Genomic DNA, 23,588 nt, shown 5'->3' with positions numbered 1-23,588 from the left:
TCCATATGTTGACAAAGAATTTCTTGGTGCTGCAAGAGAAAAGCATCTGCTCACTCCATTTACAGTTATCTGTGGGGATAGTCCCAATACCACCCAATATTTGAGAGCATATTTATAACTATGATATTTTTATATATTATTAATAATGATGAATACAGTAATATAATTATTGATGATGGTGATGATTAATGAAGCCATTTATTTATTTTATCACATGCTATTTGCATCCAGGTGCAAATAATGGTATATGCCTTTCACTAGGGCTGGGTATCGAGTTCGATACATTTTAGGCACCGACCGAACTGCCTCTAAACAATCGAGTATCAAAAACTGTCTTGTCGTTCGGTGCCAAATTTCGATACCTAAGGGGTTAATCTCATCAACGTCAGTGATAAGCATGTAGCATGCTTCATGTGCCCAAATCTAAAAGTGCCGGTGATTGGTGGCTTCAAGGAACAACAGTAGTTTACGCCGGTTACGCCCAGAGACACGGCTCACACGTGAGGCTGTAGTGTGTATGTGTCCCAATCCCCATAGATGGAAAAATGTGGAAAAGATCAAAAGTGTGGCTACGTTTCACCAGGCTCGATGCCAACAGTGCGCAATGCAATATATGCAACAAGATAATTGCTGGCAAGACCGGCAACATAACAAATCTGATGAAGCACTTGACAGTGCACGGAATAAACTTAAGAGCAGAAAGTTGCTTCGTCTTCGAATGTAAGAGACCGAGCCGGTGCAGTCATCCTCTCAGCGTCCTCATACCACAGAGCTTCCTTCAACAAGCCCACCACACGAGTCCTCCTTCAAAACTACTGATGAATGCAGTGGCGCTATGACTGACACACCGACAGGTAAGGTCAACGTTTAGCAAACAAACCAACAAACAAAATCGGCTAACTTGTAGTGGTATGCTTGTGTACATGTTAAATTAAGGTTTCTGTGTGCGGTGACATAGTCCTATAAACTGGGACCTACATAACGTTAGATATTCTTTGGATATATTGCTATAGATAGCTAGCTAAATCGATGCAAAAAATGCTTTAAGGTTCACTGTAACTTTAACGTATATTAAACTAGTTATCTTGTTAAACCGTACTTATCCTTAGGGTTGGCACAGTTTAGCTTTCTTGTTTTTTTTTTCCTCTTCACATTAATGTTATAGCCTCTGCCCCTACCGACCCTAGCATGAGAGACCAAAAGGCTCAGGATATGAGTCTTTGAGTTTATAAAAAAAGTCAACAAACTGAAAAAATGAAACCAAAGTTTTTTTGAGGTAATGTGTAATGTTTGTAATATTGTTAAAACGGATTTCATAAAATGTATATCAAAAAAAGTATAGTGTAGGAAGCGGAATGGAAGTCAAGGTATCGGTATCGATATCAACATTTTTTGAATGATACCCAGCCCTGCTATTCACACCTCAGTGCAAATAGTGGCAGATATTATTTTCATATAAGTGTCATTCTGCACCCCGGTGTAAATAACATCTGGCACACAGTGCAGCTATTTGCACCCTAATAGTCTGTTGGAACCACAGAAATATACAACAACCTACACACTAGATGTCGCTGCTGTGGCGTGGGGTATAAAGATGATGTGTGAATGTGTAGTGTTGTCCCAGTAACCACAGTTGGAATCTGCATTTTGTCCCATTCTTTTTCCCATCCAATTTTCCTGTATCCACTCTTAATATTTCCTTTAATGCTGCTTAAAATAATAGATACAATTATATTAATGTTGATTTGATCACAGTGATTTGGTCACAGTGAATGTCGGGGAGTACAGACAAGATTTTGATCCGGAGACGGGGTCTGTCAATCGCACTCGTTCCCACGGCTCGGCATTGCTTGTGTTAGATTGCATCATGGTATGACTAATATTGTAATAACCATGTTTTTTGGCAGAAACCATAGTTTTATTGTAATGAACCACGTACAGTTATATGTTGGTAATATTGTAACCATGGTTAATTTTGTGGTTACTGTAAATTTACAACAAATTACCATGGTGAAACCATAGTTACTGTTGTAAAACCAAGGTTATTTTTTTCTAAGGGAAGGTTAGGGTTAGGTTTAGGGGTAGGGGTTAATGTAATGTATTGTGTAAATAAACACAATAACACAATGCAGTGATGCTCATACTGTATGTTAGAAAATATGGGTGCAGTTAGTATCAACCATTATTTGTACCAGGGTTGGGGTGCAAATAATATCTACCACTATTTGCACTGGGGTGTAAGTAGTATATACCATTATAAATAGCATCAGCCTATTATTTTCACCCCAACCCCGTTGCAAATAATGGTAGATACTAATTGCACCCTGATACAAATAATGTTGCATGCTATTTACACTTCAGTGCAAATACTGGCAAATATTATTTACACTCCAACCCCAGTGCAAATAATGTTATATTCTAATTGCACCATGGTGCAAATAGTGTCATATACTATTTGCACCCATATTTAAATACTAAAATACAGTATGGGCATCACTGCACTGTGTTTGATTATTTATTTATAAGTCCAACAGACACACTACATCAACCCCTACCCCTTAACCTTACCTTAGAAAAAATAACATCTCTGGTTACACATGTAACCTCGGTTCCCTGAGATGAAGGGAACGAGACATTGCTGTAAGCACTATGGAGAGTGTCCTTCACACGACCTTGTTGAAACTTTTATACAATCATGCCAATCCTCTGAATGGCAGTGATGTCTGAGCTCCGCTTCTATAGACACGTAGTCTGCCTATATAAGCGGGTGTCAGTCACCATTTCTTCAGAATTTTCTAACTGAGGGACAAGAGTGAGTCACTCGTAGTAGTGCAGCCAGTTTTCACAATGTCTCATTCCCTTCATCTCAGGGAACCGAGGTTATATGTGTAACCGGAGACGTTCCCTTTCGATTCAGTTCACACGTCATTGTTGTAAGCACTATGGGAAAAGATATCCCATCACGCTGCACTACGTGACATTTCATCAGAGGTGGGTAGAGTAGCCAAAAACTGTACTCTGTACAAAAAACTTTTACTGTGCAGTAAAATTACAATTACTTCAAAAACATAATTACTCTAGTAGAAGTAAAATAATAGACTGACATAGTAGACGTTTACTCCCCTATATTCCATTACATAATACACATTGAACATATATTACAGAATTATTATTATTATTATTGTGTTATTCCAAACCCGTATGACCTACTTTCTTCCATGCAACACAATATTTTTTTTTATATATATATTTTGAAATTGAATGGTGACCGAGACTGTCAGTCCATAATATTCTGTCTAACATATTTTGTGTTCCACATAATACAAAGCCTCACACTGGTTTGGAACAACACAAGGGTAAAGAAATGATGACATAATATTAAATTATGGTTGAGCTATAACTTTAAAGAGATAGTTTGGGTAAACTGTCTCTCATCGTTTACTCACCCTCATGCCATCCCAGATGTGTGTGACTTGCTTTCTTCTGCAGAACACAAATTCATATTTTTAAAAGAATATTTTAGCTCTATAGGCCAACATTTTGATGCTCCAAAAACCACATAAAGGCAGTATTAAAGTAATCCATAAGACTCCAGTGGTTTTATACATGTCTTCATAAGTGATATGATAGGTGTGGGTGAGAAACAGATCAATATGTAATGTTTTGCTATACAGCAGGGGGCGATATGCACAGAAGTATGTGAATCACCAAAAACACAAGAAGAAGAATGTGAACACGATCTGTTTCTCATCCACTCCTACCACATTACTTCTGAAGATACTGATTTAACCACTGTCTTATAGATTATATTTATGCTGACTTATGTTTGTTTGTTTATCTTTAAAATGTTGCCACCCATTCACTTGCATTGTATGGACAAACAGTGTTGAGAAATTCTTTCATTCAAGTTCAGCAGAAGTCATACACATCTGAGGTGGCATGAGGGAGAGTAAATAATGAGAATTGTAATTTTTGGGTGAACTAACCCTGTAAGTGCTCTTGTCAGATCTGGATGAATTTGTCAATAAGAGGAGAGGTTTGGAAAATTTTCTAGTAATTATTACTGTGAAAATGTCTGACAAGGACATTATAATAGATATATAATGCTGAAATATAATGCCTTCTTTCACTATTTCATAGCTTTTAAAGTCCTGTGTGGATTCTTATTTCAGTGTAGTTACAATTTTCAGTGTCGTAAGTATTTAGATCATTAGTTCTGTACAGCAGTACTGCCGCTCTCTAAATGCAGAGCACACAACCCTGATCGTGGAACACTCGCTGTGTCTGAAACCACCTCCTATCCACTATATAGTGCACTATTTCCTTTTCGCTATTTTATTGGAGTGTCTGAATTGTGAGTGAGCCACTCGTTCCCTACTTTTGTTCACTCATTCTTACCCACAATGCACTCTAATTTCAAGTGTACATTTCAAATACACTCCATGATGGTTAATTTCTTACAATCCACCATGGGGGAAGATGTACGAGCTAAGAGTTTACTGCTTTCTTCACTCCTGCAATGATTTATGCTGAATGTAGTAAATTACTTCTTGACAAATAATTACTGGATTAAAATAACGTAATAACATATAAAGAGACAAAACATACGGACACATTTTAAAATGTACTCTTTATTTGATCAAATGTGTTTACTCTTTATATTAACACACATTATATATTAAAAATGACAAACAGAATGAAGATTTTGTATTAATATATAATTTAATAAGAATAAAATGCAAGACCCAAGTATTTTAAAATTTCATCTGTGACGTTTCTGCACCAGCCCCAGAGCTGCGACAATCTCGTCCGAATTCACTAATTTCGTTCACTTACTGCTGAGATATAATGCACTAACTGCCATTCACTATATAGGAAATAGTGAATAAGTGAACGATTGTGGACACAGCCACACTCGTTGCCACGATCACTCGCACACCTCGTTGTGCACACACAGATATGATGTCTGTTCGCACTCCAGTTGTTGATCACGCGAATGGCAGTGATTTACACTTAACTTGGATGTTTACATGGATTTATACAGTTAATCCGCCTGAAGTAGCTGCGATAGTTTCCAGTACCCCTGCGAGGGCGCGGAGTAAATGCATAAATACTCCTTATGACATGCAGGAAAAAGCACATTGATATATTGCTCCACTAATTTAAAAATGTACACTTAAAAACTGATGTCATAAGAGCCCAGTTACAGAATCACCCTGAAAATCTCATTACACAGAAAAGCCCGCGTTAGGATTAGAGCCATAACTTTCCTCTTACCTGCCTGAAGTTAGAGCTGTGACTTAAATCTTGAAATATCAGCTTGTCTTGGTGTTAAATGATGGCATTACATGATAAAAAAAATTCTTTTCACTGTGCAGAGCGAAGAAAATGTTTAACTTTGAAGAGTTTGATGCTGCAGCAGTGATTAAGTCACGGTCTCATCACTCAAGGCTAGCGGAGCTGTGAACTTCCGCTCTTGAAAAAGTCCAATTCAATAATCTCTCAATAAATTACACATTAATAAAAAATAAAAAAAGCAGTAATGTAATGACAGTAACTCCACACATTGTAAAGAAGTAAAAGTAAAAAAAAATATTAGAAATTTACTTGAGATTTTAAACCTACTCTAAAAGTAATTTTTTCCCAAAAAGTAAATGTAACAGAGTAAATGTAACACATTATTACCCACTGCACTTCATTCTGTGATATATTCTCAGTTGACTTTTGTTTGTGTACTTTTATTTTGAAATTTCTTGTTAAAGTTCCTGTTCCCCAGTCGTATTCATTTGTCCTGTTTTCCCTCCATGTTTATGTGTCTGGTTTTCATTGGTTCATTGTTTGATTACTTTGATTCAGTTCTAGTTTGTCATTGGTCTTAGTTAATTGTCTTGTTATCTTGTTTTAGAGTTCTGTTTGTTCATTGGCCTTTGTTACACGTCTTGTGTATTTAAACCCTCATGTTTGCCTTTGTCGGTGGTCAGGTATTGTTCATGTAACCTTGTTGTTGTGCCTAAGTTTAGTCTAGCCAGTTTACATGTAACCTTGTTGTCTTGCTAAAGTTTAGTCTAGCCACTGTACATGTAACCTTGTTGTTTTGTTCAAGTTTAGTGAAGTCAGTGTACTTGTAACCTCGTGGTTTTTGTTTTGCTCTAGTCTAGTCTTCGTTGTAGTCATGTCAAGTCAAGTCAAGTCAAGTCTAGTTTTGTCATGTGTAGTTAGGTCCTTGGTTTCTTGTTTTTGTTTCATTAATTTTTATAGTTTGGGATACTGGTTTCCACGTTTGAGAATAAACTGCACTTGGGTTCATCTAAACTTCATCATCTTCATCTCTGCCTGTTTTGTCAACAACGTTACACATTCCCAGAGTTATTACACTTAATAGAGATATTCATAGGGAATCACAGGCCACAGGCTGATGATTTATGTTATATTAAAGTGTTTATTAATAGTTCCACGTAGCGGACACCAGATGGAAATGAATGTAGTGAACCATATACAGTAGATATACACAATATTTATTATTAACCCACTCACAACATGTTTGGAAAAGTAGGTTTTATTTCTTATGGGAGTGCTTATGACTTTTAAAGAGGCAGTTCAACAGCATATAATTAGGTGGATGTGTTGATTCTAGTCGGTAGCAACCCGTAATAAGGGCTTGGGCTCTCCCACTTGAATGTAAGAAGCGCTCTATACAGAGAGGACTTGTGAGGAGATGGACACCACGTCCAGGTTATAAAATCTCGTGAACATGTTTTGTGAGGACCATCCTGCTGCCAGACATACTGGACACACTGTTTGTCTATGCCCATGAAGAAGCCATCTAGTTGAATGCGCCTTGACACCAATAGGCCAATTCACACCCTGTGAATCGCAAGTGTGGGCGATCATATCAACGATCCAGTGAGAGAGCCTTTGTTTGGATATGGACGTTCCTTTTGTTTGTCCTCCATAACAAATAAAGTGCTGATCCGACAGCCTAAATTGACGGGTGCGCTCAATATATGTATGCAATGCCCTCACCGGGCATCACATATGCATAAAATGCTCTTCATCTGAATTAAATAGTGGGGGAAAGAAGGCTTTAGGCACATATCCTTTTCTAGGTTTATTGGTGGCTTTTGACAGATGTGGTCTAAACTCCAGGCATGAACTGGCAGTCGACAGCGACTGTATGTCACCCACTCGTTTAAATGAGGCCAAAGCCAATAGGAGTGCAATCTTAAAAGAAATCACCCGCAGATCAACTGATTCCAATGGCTCGAACAAGGAGTTTGTGAGTGCCTTCAGCACCAGATTTAAGTCCCAAGTTGGCACCATAGCAGTGTGAGGGGGGGTTCAAACTCCTCGCTCCCCTAAGGAACGTTTTGACTAGATTATGTTTGCCTATCGACAAGCCAGCATCAAGGGCGTGGTATGCTGTGATAATATCTACATAAACCGTTAATGGGGAAAGACCAGTGTCCAGTCACTCTTGAAGGAATGACAAAATCTCTGCAATGGGACAGTTCACTGGGTCTTTGCCACTTGAAGAACTTCAATTTGCAAACACACGCCATTAAAGTGCATAGAGGTGTCTCGTGGACGGTGTTCTAGCCTGTAAAATGGTGTTAATCATGAATGAGCCAATTCTGGCTGCTCCGTTGTTCTCCATTCAGGGAAAACAAATGTTGGTTGTACAGTTATGGCTGGGGATGCCAAAAAGTGCCTTGTGCTTTAGAGGGAAAGTGTTGCTTCAGCGGTATTTTCCATGTAGGGCAGTCTAGTATTTCTATCGTCTCCGGAAACCAGGACTGATTAGGCCATTTTGGTCCACTCAGACTTTTCTGATGACAGAATGAAGGATGCACACCAGAGGAAATGCATTCTTGCATTTCGCTGGCCATTTGTGAGCCAGCGTGTCCATGACTAGCGGAGCTTTGGACATGGAGTACCAATGTGTTCTCCGCAGAGGCGAATAGGTCAACTTCCGCTTTGCCGAATATTTCCCAAATCCTCAGCACTATCTGAGGATGAAGTCTTCATTCCCCTGGTAATGCTCCCTGGTGTGACAACAGATCCGCTCCGAAATGCAGACAGCCCGGAACGTGTGTTGCACGTAATGAGAGGAGATGATGCCCGCTCCATTGGAGGAGGAATTTTGTCATGCTCATTAATTGGTCCATTTGGAGTCTTCCCTGGTGATTTATGTACACCACTACTGTTGTGTTCTCCAAATGAATCATGATGTAATGATTCACAATGTCAGAATGAAAAGCTCTCAAAGCTAGAAAGACAGCCAGTAGTTCTAGGCGGTTGATGTGCATTCCCGTTTCGCACCTGTACAGGTGCCAAAAATCGGGCATCCATCGCACACCACACCTCATCCTGTGTTGAATTAATCTCTGGTCACCACTTTTCTTCTGAAAATTTGGCCCAGCATAACACCCTGTTGGTAGAAGGCCGCCGCTGTCCACGGTGCAAGAGCAGCCAGACAGTGGCAAGTCAATGCACATGCACCCGAGCCCCCAGGCGTGAAGAGGAACGTGCCGCTTGAGCCAATACTGGAGAGGCCTCATGTGTAACAGACCTAATGGTATGACAGTGGATGCTGCTACCACAAAACCCAGCATTCTCTGAAATTACTTCAGTGGCAAAGTTTTCTCCAGTTTGAGAAAAGAGACAAAGAATGCTCACGCGCATGCTCAGGTTGTCAAGATGAACTCCTAAAAAGGAGATTTGCTGGCCCAGCTCACATTCAGACTCAGATTTTTCAGATGGCAAAGCATCAAGTCTCTGAGTTCTGTCAGTAGTCCTCTGACTGGGCTAGAAATAACCATCGCGCAGTAATTCAAAACACGCACACAGTTCAATTTCAATGGGGCGAGCGGTGCATCGATACATTTCGTGAATGTGCAGGGAGCCAGAGTCAGACCGCAAGGAAGGACTTTGAACTGATACTCAAATGCGAATCTCGAAAACTGCCTGTGACACAGTGCAATTGGTACATGAAAGTACACATCATTGACACAATCAGTCCTGTGGGTGGATGTGCGATAAGATCCGTTTCTGAGTTAACATTTTGAATAGGTGCTTCGCGAGCGTGCAATTCAAGCGTCTCAGATCTAGAATGGCCTGCCGTCTTTCTTCGAGACAAGTAAATAACGGCTATAAACTCTGCTGTGTGTGTCTCAATCTAGGAAAGTCTCTATTTCTGTCGGACTACAGATGGTAAAACAAGAAGCAAGGTGGCCAGCATACAAACTGGATTGTATAACCGTGCTTGATCGTTATTAACACCCAGTCTGACACGCCCGTGAGGGCTCGACACACATTGGCACAGTGTGACAGCGGGCTTATTTATTCACTTGTTGTAGGAGAAACACTGTGTCCCTCTAATTATTTGGCTCTGGGCCATGAATAGCAGCTAGCTTTGTGTTCCTCTTCATGGGACTGGGCATGTCAGGAATGTTTCTGCTACCCTGCCGGGGTTTTTCCGTCTGTGCATTTTTTGGCGCTGAGATGGCATGTGCTTATGCTTGGGCCACGGTTTTCGTAGAAAATTCTGAAGAAATGGTGACTGAGCGCCCGCTTATTTAGGCCTACTGCGTGCCTATAGGGGCGGCGCTCAAACACCATTGCCAATCAGAGGATTGGCATGATTGTATAAGAGTTTCAACAAGGTTGTGTGAAGGACACTCCACATAGTGCTTACAACAATGTTGAGTGAACTGAATCAAAAGGGAACCTTGGTTTTACTAAAGTAGTATTTTGTTTTAAATGTGCTGTAACCACATGGTGAACCATGGTTACCATATTAACAACATATTACTGTACTAACACAATGGTTAACTGCATTAAAACTATGGTTTCTGCCAAAAGAAAAACATGGTTACTAATGTATTAGCATTAGTAATACAGTGATGCAATCACACAAGCGATGACGAGCCGTGGGAGGGAATGAGTGCAATCGACAGACCCCACCTCTGGATCAAACCCTTCTCTGCACACCTCGACATTCACTGTGACCAAATCGCCAAATCAACATTTATATAAATTTGTATCTATTATGTTAAGTAGTAATAAAGGAAATATTAGGAGTGGAAAGAGGAAATGTGATGGGGAAAAAGAGTGGACAAAAGGCAAAAGGACAACACTACACAATCATACATTTTCTTTACACCTCACACCACTGCAGAGACATCTATTGTCTAGTCTGTTGTATATTCTTGTGGTTTCACCAGACTATTGGGGTACAAACAGCCATGTGGCAGATGCTGACGCTATTAACTATTGCTATTGCAAATAGACACTCTAGTTTTATTTATTTTTTTACCATTTATATTAAAGAATGAAATCCACATTGCAGGCTATTGCACCCAGGTGTGCACAAGGTCATTTTTGAGAATTTGCACCTAAGTGAACATCAAACTCCAACCCAATGAAAAAAAGCAATATATAATGTATTGGATTCCCACTGAGATTTTTCCTAATGCAAAAGCCCTATATATGCAGCATTGTGGCAAATTGGTCTGTCTGCATGGGGAAATGTTAGAGTACAGACTCATTACCAAAGTGAATTGAGTTGTACTGGAGAGCCTCTGTATTCCCGGAGACTTTGAGAACGTGGATATTTTTCTGAGTAATTGGGTCTGGAGTAGGTGTATGGATGGAGGTGGACTTAGAAATGAGCAGTTTACATCGAACATTTATTTGAAGCCACCTTTCAAAAGCTAACCTTGCCATACTCATTCTCAGGTATTTTTTCCATAGACATTGAGAATTCCAGAATATACATGTAGTTTTGTTTTTAGAAAATTATATCTAATTTTGCATATTTTATTTATTAGAAACTGCTATGTGTACCGATTACCATTGGTAAAAATAATTTGAGAGTATTCAATAGCTTTCTAAATTACATACTTGTGTGATAAACTTCATCATACCCACAACCAGAATGATTACAATAAGCAATTTTGGACATTTTTGTTAAAAAATAGTAGCATTAAAGTTTATATAAATGGCATTATAAAAATATTGCTCTGTTTGTTTGAGCATCCTGACCAGCCAGACATAGTAACTATGGCTTAACCAGTGGCATGTGTTTGGATGGGTCTGACCATTTTTGTCTGTGAATGACATATGGGGGAGTGCTTTGGAAACCTGTTTGAAAACAACCATTATTTATTTTGTGTAGTGTAAAAGTGTTAAGTCTCCATTTGTGGGATAATACTTCTCTTTCATTCATTATTCATACACTATATGTGTGAGTGCTTATTGTTTAGTGTGTCATTTGGGACACAGCAACTGTGACATTGATTCAGAAGTTTAATGAAGTACTGAGACAAATAAGAAATAGACTTTGAAGAAAGAATATGATTGTTTGTGTGTAGATGTGTATGAACAAATCAAAGCAAATAATCTGTCTGGTTCTTTGATGAATATGCCCACTGCTATTATTTAAACTTAAACTGTTAACCAGGTTTAAGATGTATGAAAGGAAAGACGCATGAACATCCACTGTGTTGTCTAGCAATGTTCTGCTCTTTTTGTTGGTGGGGATTTGAATCCAGTTAATCACAGCTCTTATGTAGATCAGCCGAGCCATGCCAGATTGCCTCCTCCTCTCCCTCTCAGCACAACAGCTTTACTCAGAGATCACAAGTGCTTTCTCAAAGGGCTCTTCAAACCAGTCAGACACTCCTCTATGTCTGAGCTTCTGCCCCTTTCCTTCCCACAAGATAAACAGACTTCTGAATGTGCCTATGTGAAAAAACTATACAGATTTCTGTGGACTCGCATTTCAAAATAATATTTTCAAAGCTGCTCATTGATCTGTATTACTTTATGTTGTGGCCCTTTAAAGATGAAGTGTGTAATTTTTTTACATTTAAACACTGAATTCCAGCTTTATATTCGGAGACTAAAAGTGAGCTATTCATTGGCTGATGAAAAGTGTAAACGCTGTTGCTCTGTGGCACTATCAAAACATTTCTCTTTTTTTATTGAGCATCCTGACCAGAAAGACACAGCAGTGTTGGCTCAGGCTATGTCTACATTAATCAGGATACATTTGAAACAGCGTTTTAATTTTCGAAACGCTCTCCGTCCACACTGCCATTTTTAAGCGTTTTCCAAAAGTTGCTCATCCACACTGAAATGTATGAAAATGCTCAAATCCCCTGTTCATGTACAGTCTGAAATGCAATTGTCCTTGTGTTCCATCACCAGACACCAAATCCAGGTAAACTTCCCGTCGCCTTTGAAGGAATGCAATGTGAATGTTGTACAAAGTAACATTTATCTTTACCAGTGCTATCAAAGTAAAAATCAGACACTGGCTGTGTATTGCATGTAATTATAGTATAGTTTTTAACTGTTCATGAGATGGATAGCCTGAGGGAAAAAGCTGTTCTCGTGCCTGTTTTGGTGCTCAGTGCTCTGAAGTGTCAGCCAGAAGGCAACAGTTAAAAAAAGATAGTGGGCTGGGTGATTGGTATCCAGAGTGATTTTTCCAGCCCTTGTTCTTGAAGGGAGGGCAAGGGGCAACCAAAAATCTGCTCAGCGGCCCAAACTGCACTTTGTAGTTTTCTGATGTCTTATTTTGTAGTTGAACCAAACCAGACAGTTACCAGCTAAGAGCAGGTTGAGTAGAAGGGAAGGGGGGCGTTGCAGGAGGTGTTGGTGTTTGTGTGAAGTGAAGGTAAGAGCGGGTGTGGAGTGTGAGGATGGGCTTTTCAAATCTACTGTAAAACACATTCAAGTCATCAGCCAGTTGTTGGTTCCCTACAGTGTTGGGGGATGGTGTCTTGAAGTTAGTAATGACTTTCAGGCCTCTCCACACTGATCCAGTTTTGTTTACTGAAAACTTGTTTTTCAGCTTCTCAGAGTAGCTTCTTTTAGCCACTTTAATTTCCTTAGACAGTGTGTTTTTGATATGATTATCAAGATTTTATCCCCATACTGTAAGCATCCCATTTGGCATGACAAATCTGTCTGAGTTTTACTTTAAACCATGGTTTGTCATTGTTGAACGTTAAATAAGTCCTAGTAGGAATTCATATATCCTCACAGAAACTGGTATATGATGTCACAGTATCTGTGAGCTCATCCAGATTGGTGTCTGCAGCTTCAAAAACACTCCAATCAGTGCAGTCAAAGCAGGCTTGTAGTTTGTCCATCAATTTACAGTCCTTACTATAGGTTTAGCTGATTTTAGTTTCAGCCTGTAGGTTGGAAGAAGTTGAACCAGACAGTGGTCAGAATGCATCCTTTAAAGTTGTGTAGCAGTGGTCCAGTATATCTCTGTCCCTGGTGGGGCAAGACATGTGCTATGTGTATTTTGACAGTTCACGGGTGAGGTTGGCTTTGTTAAAATCACTGAGAATAATTATAAGTGAGTATGGGTGTTGTTGTTCCGTGCCTGTAATCTGATCAGCCAGCTGTTGCAGCATTGCATTCATGCAGTGAATAAAGAATAAACCAGAATACACAAGGAAAATTCCTGCGAAGAGTAGAAAGGCTTATAGTTGATAACGAGTGCTTCCAAATTAGGACTTCTTTAACATTGTTACATCTGTACACCAACATTCATTGATGTAAAAGCGTGATCCACCACCTCTCCTTTTCCCCATTAACTCTGCAATGCAATCCACTCTGAACAGCTGAAAGCCTGTGAAGTACAAGGCAGAAAAGTTTGAAAAGTCCTGGTTTGGACAGGTGAGGAGATATAGTTCGTCCGTTTTGTTAGGGAGAGTGCAAAGATTTGCTAGATGAATACTTGGCAGCTCTGTTTGAAAGCTGCGCTGTCGGAGCTTGACCAGCGCGCCAGCTCACTTCCCTCACCTGAATCTCATAGCGCACTTAAATAACACAGCTGCATCTCCACTAAAATGTCCAGCAAAACGTCCGAATAGTCAAAAAACATCCCTGGTAAAACTGATTGAAAAAAAATTACTAAACAAAGGACAAACAAAAACAACAAAAGAAGTGGAGAGCTCCACACCAAGGCGGCCATCTGCGGCTCCATCTTCATCATCAGTGTGGACGCAAAGCCAAAACGTAGAGAAAAATATGCGTTTTCAAACGTATTAGTGTGGATGTGGCCTTAATTAATGGTGTGATTTTGGGGACTATCTGTTTGTTCAACCTCAAGGGAAATAGAGTTATACACAATAAAGAGACCAGTTTGAACAATGATGCCCATGAGTCAAAGTTTATCAGTTGAGAGAGAGTTTACTGAAGATAAAGTTCTCCACATTTCCAAAGGCAAAAGATAGAAAGAGAAAATGAGATGAGGATTTAACTTAGATTACAAAAACAACCATAATTACAGGCATATGCAAATTAATTGACCATCTCTTACACCAGTACAGGGTTCTGATTGGGGAACAGTACAGATCATTCTAGAAATCTTACAAACATGGTGTTCCCCTTCTGTCAATCACTCGACATTGTGTCGATGTAGTGACACTAGGGGTCGCTCTTGTGAGCCCCAAAACACCTCATATCTTTGAGAAAAGGCCAATGAGAATTGGCGATTGGCATTTGTATGCCACTCCCCCGGACATATGGGTATAAAAGGGAGCTGGAATGCAGAGTTTATTCAGATTATTTCTTCGGAGCCAAGCGGTTGTGTATCAGCATGCTGAATTCCACTGCTGTTCCATTCACCTCTTCAAGAAGCATTTTCTGTTGGATATACAGCGTATTCCATCGGCTTTATCTCCATCTGCATGCTCAGTGCAGAGTACGCCCCTGGGCACTTCGACAGCGCTAAAAGTGTGTATTTCTCCTCTAAAGAGTATATTTCCTCTATTTGAGCAAACACATTGACGTTGAACGTCTTTTTAAAGATGCCTTTCTGTCTCTGTGTAGTTCCTGTGTGTGGTCATTACTTCTTCACCTCTGATGGCCACGATCGCTGCCTCAGGTGTCTGGGTCATGATCACGTTGAAGAAGTGTTCGTGGATGGTTCATGTTCTCACTGCGAGAACATGACAGTGGCAACATTGCGGTTGCAGCTTTCCTTCTTCTGGGGGAAAGCCACTTTCTGTCACCCTGCTGGTCCTTCTACCTATAGGTATGAGGCCACCCCGGTTAAGGCTTCAATGGGTACGGCTCCGCCGAGTAGTCCCCCACGGACTGCTCATTCCCCAACATGCTCGTTTGCTCCCGTCCAGTTCTGGGATGAGACAGGTTGCTCACCTCAGTGGTTGGATGAGATGTCAATCGCTGTATCGGAGTGCGCCTTTGTGATGTCAGATTCCGAGGACTTGACTGGGCTGGCACCTCCAGGTGTGCCGGCCCAGTCTGAGGCTAATGCGGAACTGACCACCATGCTTGCCCGGACTGCCGTTGGGCTAGAGGTGAACCCTCCACCAGGGTGAAGTTGTGCGCTCTTTTCTCCCATGCGAGTTCGCGGACCGTGAACCCTGGATGTCTTTCTTCCTAGCCCTCTGGATCACGAATTCAATGGAGGAATTCGTAGTCTGACCCAGTAAGTTTGCTAATGTGCCCTGTACTGGGGTGAGTGCTCCACAGGTGTCGGTTACACTGGTAACCTCCTGTAATGTGTCTTCCATCCCTTCGGTAGACCCTTGTGTCCCTTGGGCAGAGCTCTCTCTGCCCCGGTCACTGTGTTTGTAGATTTCCTCCCCATGAAAGGCAGGACCTAACGCCACACTGTGATTTATTTGCCACATGTTTACCCCCCAGTGTGTGGTCTATGCAGGGTCTTTTCCCCATGAAAGAATGGGAAAGGAAAAGAATGCCTTCCCTGGCGCATTTTATGAGCATTTAATGGACCAAGTCGAATCTATTACTCAGTGGAGAGAAAACTTAGATAGGAATGTTCTCCCATACTAGATACGTCCCCTCCCTGGGATGTGGGGAACTATACAACGTTTTTTGGGGCGTCTGGGAAGGCTACGTGCAGTCCAAGTGCATCTGTTCTGATGCTTACACTTGCACCGGCAGTTCACGTAACACAGTTCAGCCATTGTGGCGTTTCATATAGGGAACCCTAGTGTCACTACATCGACACAAAATCGAGTGAATGACAGAAGGGGAACGTATCGGTTACTGTCATAACCTCCGTTCCCTGATGGAGGGAACGAGACATTGTGTCCCTCTTGCCACAGGCTGAACTACCAGCTGGAATGTCCGGGACCTTGTCTCGGCTCCTCAGTACAAAACCTGAATAAACTCTGCATTCCAGCTCCCTTTTATACCCGTATGTCTGGTGTAGTGGCATGCAAATTGCCTTTTCTCAAAGGCATGAGGTGTTTTGGGCTCTCAAGAATTACCCCTAGTGTCACTACATCGACACCATGTCTCCTCCCTCAGGGAACAGAGGTTACGACAGTAACCTAGATGTTCTCTACCACTATGTAAATGCCATGATTCAGAGCTACATCATCTTTCAACACAAACCATAAGCAAGTATTGTAAGGGTTGCAGGTTTGTCATAAAGAGGATTTAGATATCCTTAGATTTAGATATTCTTCTTTTAGTTATCCATTGATCTCAGCTTCTTTACTCAGGCTTAGTCACATGATTCTCAAAACTACAAACAATCCCTGCAATGACATCATTAGACAGAACACAACACAGGCTATCTTTCCCTCAAGGTTGTGTCAGGCCTCACTCAGATACAGGCCTTTTTCAGCTGAAAAAAACGTGACAATAGAGCAATACATCCAAATTCAACAGAACAAAGTTAGGCAAAAATATACTTTTTGTGATGAATGCTAAGAATGTATTTGTGTCAGTAATTAACTACATAAAACTTAAACGCAATTAAACTCTCAGAGATCAAATACTTAAATTACCTGTAACATCCATGATTATATCACAACCTGAAAAAATGCACATGATTAGAAACACTTTGATTAGCTTTTGATTATAACAATTACTAGTGAATATATTCAACTCATCAATAGGCCAAAGAAACAGGGGTAAACCAACCCCTCCACTCGACCCTTTTAGACCATTTTGAGGTTCAGAAACCCCACAATGCTATAAGTGAGGTCACTAAAGGAGATGAGAGTGCTAACACATGTTTCGCAGGTGGGTCACACTTGTTTCTTCTCTGCTGTAATTGGTTTTTTTTTTCAACAATGGGCCTCACTTACACCACTGACTTGACATTTCTGAGGTGAACTAATTATTGAAATGGAATTCTTCATGCAGAACTCCCTCGTTTAATAAAACAGATGTATGACACACACCTCAAGAAAAATGTTTAATAATATCCTGCGCAGACAGAGGCATGTGTTATGCCTGAAGGCTCTGCATATTATTCTAAGTTCTAAAAGAGGAAAAACTAGAACTTACTTTTTTTTTTGGTATTGGAATAACAGCAGGGGGTTGGGAAATGGCATTCAGCACCAGTTAAATTGGTTTATACATGCAAATATCAGGCCTTGTGCATTTTATAATCTACAGGATATTCACTGTTTAGTGAACACTGAATCAGAATCAGCTTTATTGCCAGGTATGCTTACACATACAAAGAATTTGTCACCTTGACAGTAGCTTCCAGTGCAGAACAATACAATACAGCAGCAAGACAGAGATAATAATAATAATAAGAAAAAAAAATAGAAGTAGAATAAGAATAAAAACTGGATATAAAATAAAGTATATATAGAATACACAATAAGACTTTATATATATATATATATATATATATATATATATATATATATATATATATATACTACTGTATCAGCAGCATCTGTGGCAGGTTGAACTTCCTCAACTGGTGAAGGAAGTACAACCTCTTGGAGACTTTTTCCAGGGAAATCAGGGAAACAGTGGCTACGGATATCACAGCTACTAGTTTTGTATGAAATAACCCCTATTTAAATGTATTGCTGCATGATTTGCAAATGCCCACTAGATTACTCTGTAAGAGATATTGCAGCTTCTGAAGGTTAAAAGTAATGGCCTACTTGACTGTCATCAGCTTTCTGAATTTGTTCTTTTATTTGAGTGATTGTAAAAGTTTATGAAACAGGAAACAAGTGCTCCTATATTCCTGCATTGATGTTACAAGATGGTTGGCAATGAAATGTCCTAGTTAATAACAGTTCAATGGAGAGTCCACTCAAAAAATTTTAGCTGCCCCCTTCTTAAACAAAGTACTGTAAAAATGTTGCATTATGTTCTTTGCATGTACATTTTATTGTTCTGTCACTCAAACGTGTGGTTTTAGACTTCTTTCCCAGTATTCCCATAAATATTCATGTGATATTTTTTGGGTCCGTGGAAGGTGTAAAGATTTTCAATAAGCTGTCATCATATATAAATGATAAATGGCGGGGGGAATTTTGTGAATTTTCTGAAAACTGAAATAAATAAATAAATAAATAAACTGGCCACACAATTTGCTTGATTAAATGATTTGTGATATAATTATTACCTGAGGCAAAGACTGTGTAAATTTCGTCTCTTAAGTTTGAAATCTTTTGCTCCTGAATATGAGCTGTCTCTGCATATGGAATAGCACATGGTAAATGACAAATCTGCCTGGAGAAACTCAGGGAGCAGCTGTTTTAGGAAATAACATCAGTTCCTCAGCAAATCACAATAACTTCATAGGGTAAAATGTAACATTGCAAAGGCATATTTAATAAAGCAGTTAGCCATTAGTGACTGTGCATTACAGCAAGGATATATAACCAAATAATCAATATTGTGGGGGACCAATCAGTCGTTGAATCAGTCACTAAAAAAGCCTTATTGATCAGCCACTGAATATTGGGGGAATGTGTCCCCCTTAAAAGGATAGTTCACTCAAGAATGAAAGATCTATCATCATTTATTCACGTTCACTCTTGTGGCAACCCTGTATGACTTTCTTCGGTAAAACACTGAAAGAGTTTATGAGTTTAAACGTTAATGGTTTTAGAAAATGGCGACAACAGATACATAATAAAATGTGCTTATTAATAGTTACATTTGTTATTGTTAACAATCAAAATAAACAATGCTTTAGCCAACTAATACTATTCATTAGCCTAACTGTATAGTATTACAGGCTGATTACAGTTGCCAAGTAACATAGCTAGTTTGCAGATTAATGTCAAATGTATGGTCACAGTTATTGTTTACTGCATTTTACAAGCTTTGAAAGTGGCTCTTCCAATTAGAATAGTCAGAACAACTCTTTTTATAATAATGCAGTGCACGTACTAGAATGACTACATTCTAATGATCTTATGATCTAAATTCTAGTCTGTTGTTTAAGAGCAGTTACAGTTGCTAAAATGTGATGGTTAGTTCAACCCAGTCTCATGACAAATCATAATAATAGTACGAGCTGGGCAGCTGCCGAAATCGTAAGACATTTTACATGTTGGCTCTGTCATGTCTTGTCCTGTCTTGTCATGGTATGTCTCGTTTCTGTTCTTTCCCTCTACTCTGTCGCCCTCTGCTGATCGTTATATGTTACTTTCCCTCTCCTTTCCCTCCGCTTCCAGCTGTTTCTCATCTCCCCTTAATTCCTCGTTAATCCTCTTCCCACCTGTTCCCCCTTTCCTCAGATTAGCTCCCTACTTCTCTCCCTGCTCTCGCTGCATTCTTTTGTCGGATTCTCTCTAGAGTTTCTCTCACTCTAAGCAAACTACAGTCCCGTTATCTCTGTCCTGAGTCCTGTCCTGTTGGCATCCGCTGTCATGTCTCTCTCTGTTCGCTGCTATCATCTCCACTATTTGTGCCCAGTTATCTGACGCTATGGGAGAGTTGGTATCCGCTATCCACCCTCGACTCTGGTCGGCCCTTGGGAGAGATCCACGGCCTGTAGTTGCTTCCCCGCTTACCCTGACTGTTACCCAAGGACTCGCTCTGAGACTACCAGGAAGCACTTATTTGTTCTGTTTATTATTCACCCTCTCTGCGGGTTGTTTGTTTGCATACCTCTCAAGGAGAAGACTTTGTGTTTGACATTATTCCCTGAACTTCATTAAAAGACTCTGTTTCTGTTATATCGCTTTTGGGTCCTCACCTTCCTCCATAACAGAAGAATCCGACCAAGATGGACCCAGCGACCCCGGCCTCACTCCAGTCAGCCATCGAGATCCAGGGAGCGATGCTGGGCAGACACGAGGCAGAGCTGTCTGCGGCACGGCACGCCATTGAGAGCTTGGCGGCTCAGGTCTCCGAACTCTCGAGGCAGATACCCCTTCTTCGCCCTGAGCCACCGGTCACCCCCAGGGCTCCCGAGCCTCCGGAACCCAGGATTAATAACCCGCTGTGCTATGCTGGTGAGCCCTCTGAATGTCGTGCGTTCCTCACCCAGTGTGACGTTGTTTTTTCTCTCCAGCCCACTACTTATTCCCACAGCAGAGCCCGTGTCGCCTACGTGATATCTCTCCTTTCCGGATGGGCTCGAGAGTGGGGAACGACCATCTGGGAGGCGGAGGCTGAATGTACTAACCGTTATCTGGATTTCAAGGCAGAGATGATATGGGTTTTTGACCGCTCTGTTTTTGGCGAAGAGGCATCCCGGGTCCTATCGTCTTTGCGTCAGGGTAAGCGGTCCATTACTGACTACTCCATTGAGTTCCGTACTCTTGCAGCCTCCTGTGACTGGAACGAGCCAGCGCTGCTCGCCCGCTTTCTGGATGGTCTCTGCACGGAGGTTAAGGACGAGATTCTTTCCCGAGAGGTTCCGTCCAGCATGGATTCCGTGATTGAGCTCGCCATCCGCATAGAAAGACGGTTCGATCGTCGTTGCCGAGTTCGGGACCAGGAGTCCACATTTTCCTTTGCACCCCTCTCCGCTGCACTACCATCCTCCTCCTCCACCTTGGTTTCTGAGCCCATGCAGCTGGGGGGCATCCACATTTCGGCTAAGGAAAAGGAGCGGAGAATCACCCACCGTCTCTGCCTCTATTGCGGCTCTGCCACTCACTTCGTTACCTCCTGCCCGGTAAAAGCCGGAGCTCGCCAGTAAGAGGAGAGCTACTGGTGAGCGCTACTACTCTGGTCTCTCCTTCGAGGTCGTGCACCACCTTTCCCGTCCATCTCCGCTGGACCGGCTCTTCTGCCACCTGCAGGGCTTTGATTGACTCTGGGGCGGAGGGCTGCTTCATGGACGAGACCTGGGCTCGGGAACACGATATCCCCCTCATGGATTTAAGAAAGTCCACGGCCCTGTTTGCCTTGGACGGCAGTTCCCTCCCCAAGATTCAGCGTGAGACATTCCCTTTGACCCTCACTGTCTCCGGTAATCACAGCGAGACCATTTATTTTTTTATTTTTCACTCCCCTTTCGCCCCTATTGTTTTAGGCCACCCCTGGCTAGTCCAACATAACCCCTCTATTAATTGGTCTAAGAATACTATCCTTTCGTGGAATGTCTCTTGTCATGTGAAATGTTTAATGTCTGCTGTTCCCCCTGTGTCCTCTGTCTCTGTTTTTCAGGAGGAGCCTGGTGATTTGTCGGGGGTGCCGGAGGAGTATCACGATCTGCGGATGGTGTTCTGTCGGTCCCGGGCCACTTCTCTCCCTCCGCATCGTTCGTATGATTGTAGTATCGAACTTCGTCCGGGAACCACTCCCCCCCGGGGAAGACTTTACTCGCTGTCGGCTCCCGAACTTCAGGTTCTCGAGGATTATTTATCTGTAGCTCTCGATGCCGGTACTATTGTCCCCTCCTCCTCTCCCGCCGGGGTGGGGTTTTTTTTTTTCAGAAGAAGGACGGTTCCTTGCGCCCCTGCATTGATTATCGAGGGCTGAATGACATAACAGTTAAGAATCGTTACCCGCTCCCTCTTCTGTCATCAGCTTTCGAGATGTTGCACGGAGCTAAGTTTTTTACTAAGTTGGATCTGCGTAACGCTTACCATCTCGTAGGCATTAGGGAGGGGGACGAGTGGAAGATGGCGTTTAACACTCCGTTAGGGCACTTTGAATATCGGGTTCTTCCGTTCGGCCTCGTTAACGCCCCTGCTGTTTTTCAGGCACTAATTAATGACGTCCTGAGAGATATGCTGAACATATTTGTTTTTGTTTACCTCGACGACATCCTGATTTTTTCTCCGTCTCTCCAAATTCATGTCCAGCATGTTCGCCGTGTCCTCCAGCGCCTATTAGAGAACCTAAAAGCTGAGAAATGTACTTTCCATGCCGCCTCCGTTAGTTTTCTCGGCTCTGTCATTTCTGCAGAGGGTATTCGAATGGATTCTGCTAAGGTCCAAGCCGTTTAAGATTGGCCCGTACCTAAGTTGCGCATCGAGCTGCAGCACTTTCTCGGTTTTGCCAATTTTTATCTACGCTTCATGCGTAATTTCAGTCAGGTGGCTGCTCCCCTGACTGCCCTTACGTCCGTCAAGTCGTGCTTTAGATGGTTCGTTTCCGCCCAGGGGGCTTTTGATCTCCTCAAGAACCGCTTTACGTCCGCGCCCATCCTTGATACACCTGATTTGTCTAGACAGTTCGTGGTCGAGGTTGACGTATCAGAGGTGGGTGTGGGAGCCATCCTTTCCCAATGCTCTCTCTCGGACAACAGGGTCCACCCTTGCGCATACTTTTCTCATCGCCTGTCGCCGTCTGAATGTAACTACGATGTGGGTAACCGCGAGCTGCTCGCCATCCGCCTAGCTCTAGGCGAATGGCGACAGTGGTTGGAGGGGGCGACCGTTCCTTTTGTCGTTTGGACTGACCATAGGAACCTAGAATACATTCGTTCTGCTAAACGACTTAACGCATGCTAGGCTCGTTGGGCTCTGTTTTTCGCCCGATTTGATTTTATTTGGGAACTCTCCTCTGGCCGGACTTCTCAGACCTCTTCCTATCCCTTCTCGGCCGTGGTCACACATCGCCTTAGATTTCATCACCGGACTCCCTGCGTCGGCGGGCAATACAGTCATTCTCACGGTTATCGATCGATTTTCTAAGGCGGCCCATTTTATCCCCCTCGCTAAGCTCTCCTCCGCTAAAGAGACGGTGCAAATTGTCATCGAAAATGTTTTCAGAATTCATGGCCTCCCCTCTGATATTGTTTCGGATAGAGGGCCGCAGTTTACGTCTCAGTTTTGGACGGAATTTTGTCGCTTGATTGGGGCTTCCGTCAGTCTCTCGTCCGGCTTCCACCCTCAATCTAACGGTCAAGCCGAACGGGCCAATCAGACTGTTGGTCGCATCTTGCACAGCCTTTCTTTCCGTAACCCCGCGTCCTGGTCCGAGCACCTTCCCTGGGCAGAATACGCCCATAATTTGCTTCCTACGCCAATAATTTTTCTTTCTTGCTACCGGTTTGTCCCCTTTTCAGAGCAGCCTCGGGTACCAACCCCCGCTGTTCTCGTCTCAGCTCGCCGATTCCAGCGTTCCCTCCGCTCAGGCTTTTGTCCAACGTTGCGAGCGCACCTGGAGGGGTGTCAGGTCAGCTCTTTGCCATTATAGGGACCAAACTGTGAGAGCTGCTAACAAGCGTAGAACTAAGAGCCCTAGATATTGTCGCGGCCAGAAGGTATGGCTTTCAACTCTCAACCTTCCCCTTAAGTCTGTCTCTCGTAAATTGACCCCGTGCTTCATCGGTCCGTTCCGTATCTCGCAGGTTATTAGGCCTGCCGATTGCGACTTCTTCTCCCCCGCTATCT

At 42.0% G+C, this 23,588-nt stretch overlaps 1 protein-coding gene across 1 annotated transcript in view; it reads left to right on the top strand.

Moving 5' to 3' along the window:
- Positions 1-23,588, top strand: part of LOC127618057 (KH domain-containing, RNA-binding, signal transduction-associated protein 2) — a 114,539-nt gene that overhangs the window by 76,513 nt on the left and 14,438 nt on the right. The gene's annotated exons all lie outside the window — the stretch shown is intronic.

The sequence above is a fragment of the Xyrauchen texanus genome, chromosome 24 (assembly GCF_025860055.1).
Source record: "Xyrauchen texanus isolate HMW12.3.18 chromosome 24, RBS_HiC_50CHRs, whole genome shotgun sequence".
In the NCBI taxonomy this organism is placed as follows: domain Eukaryota; kingdom Metazoa; phylum Chordata; class Actinopteri; order Cypriniformes; family Catostomidae; genus Xyrauchen; species Xyrauchen texanus.
This window is presented reverse-complemented; position numbering and strand designations above follow the sequence as displayed.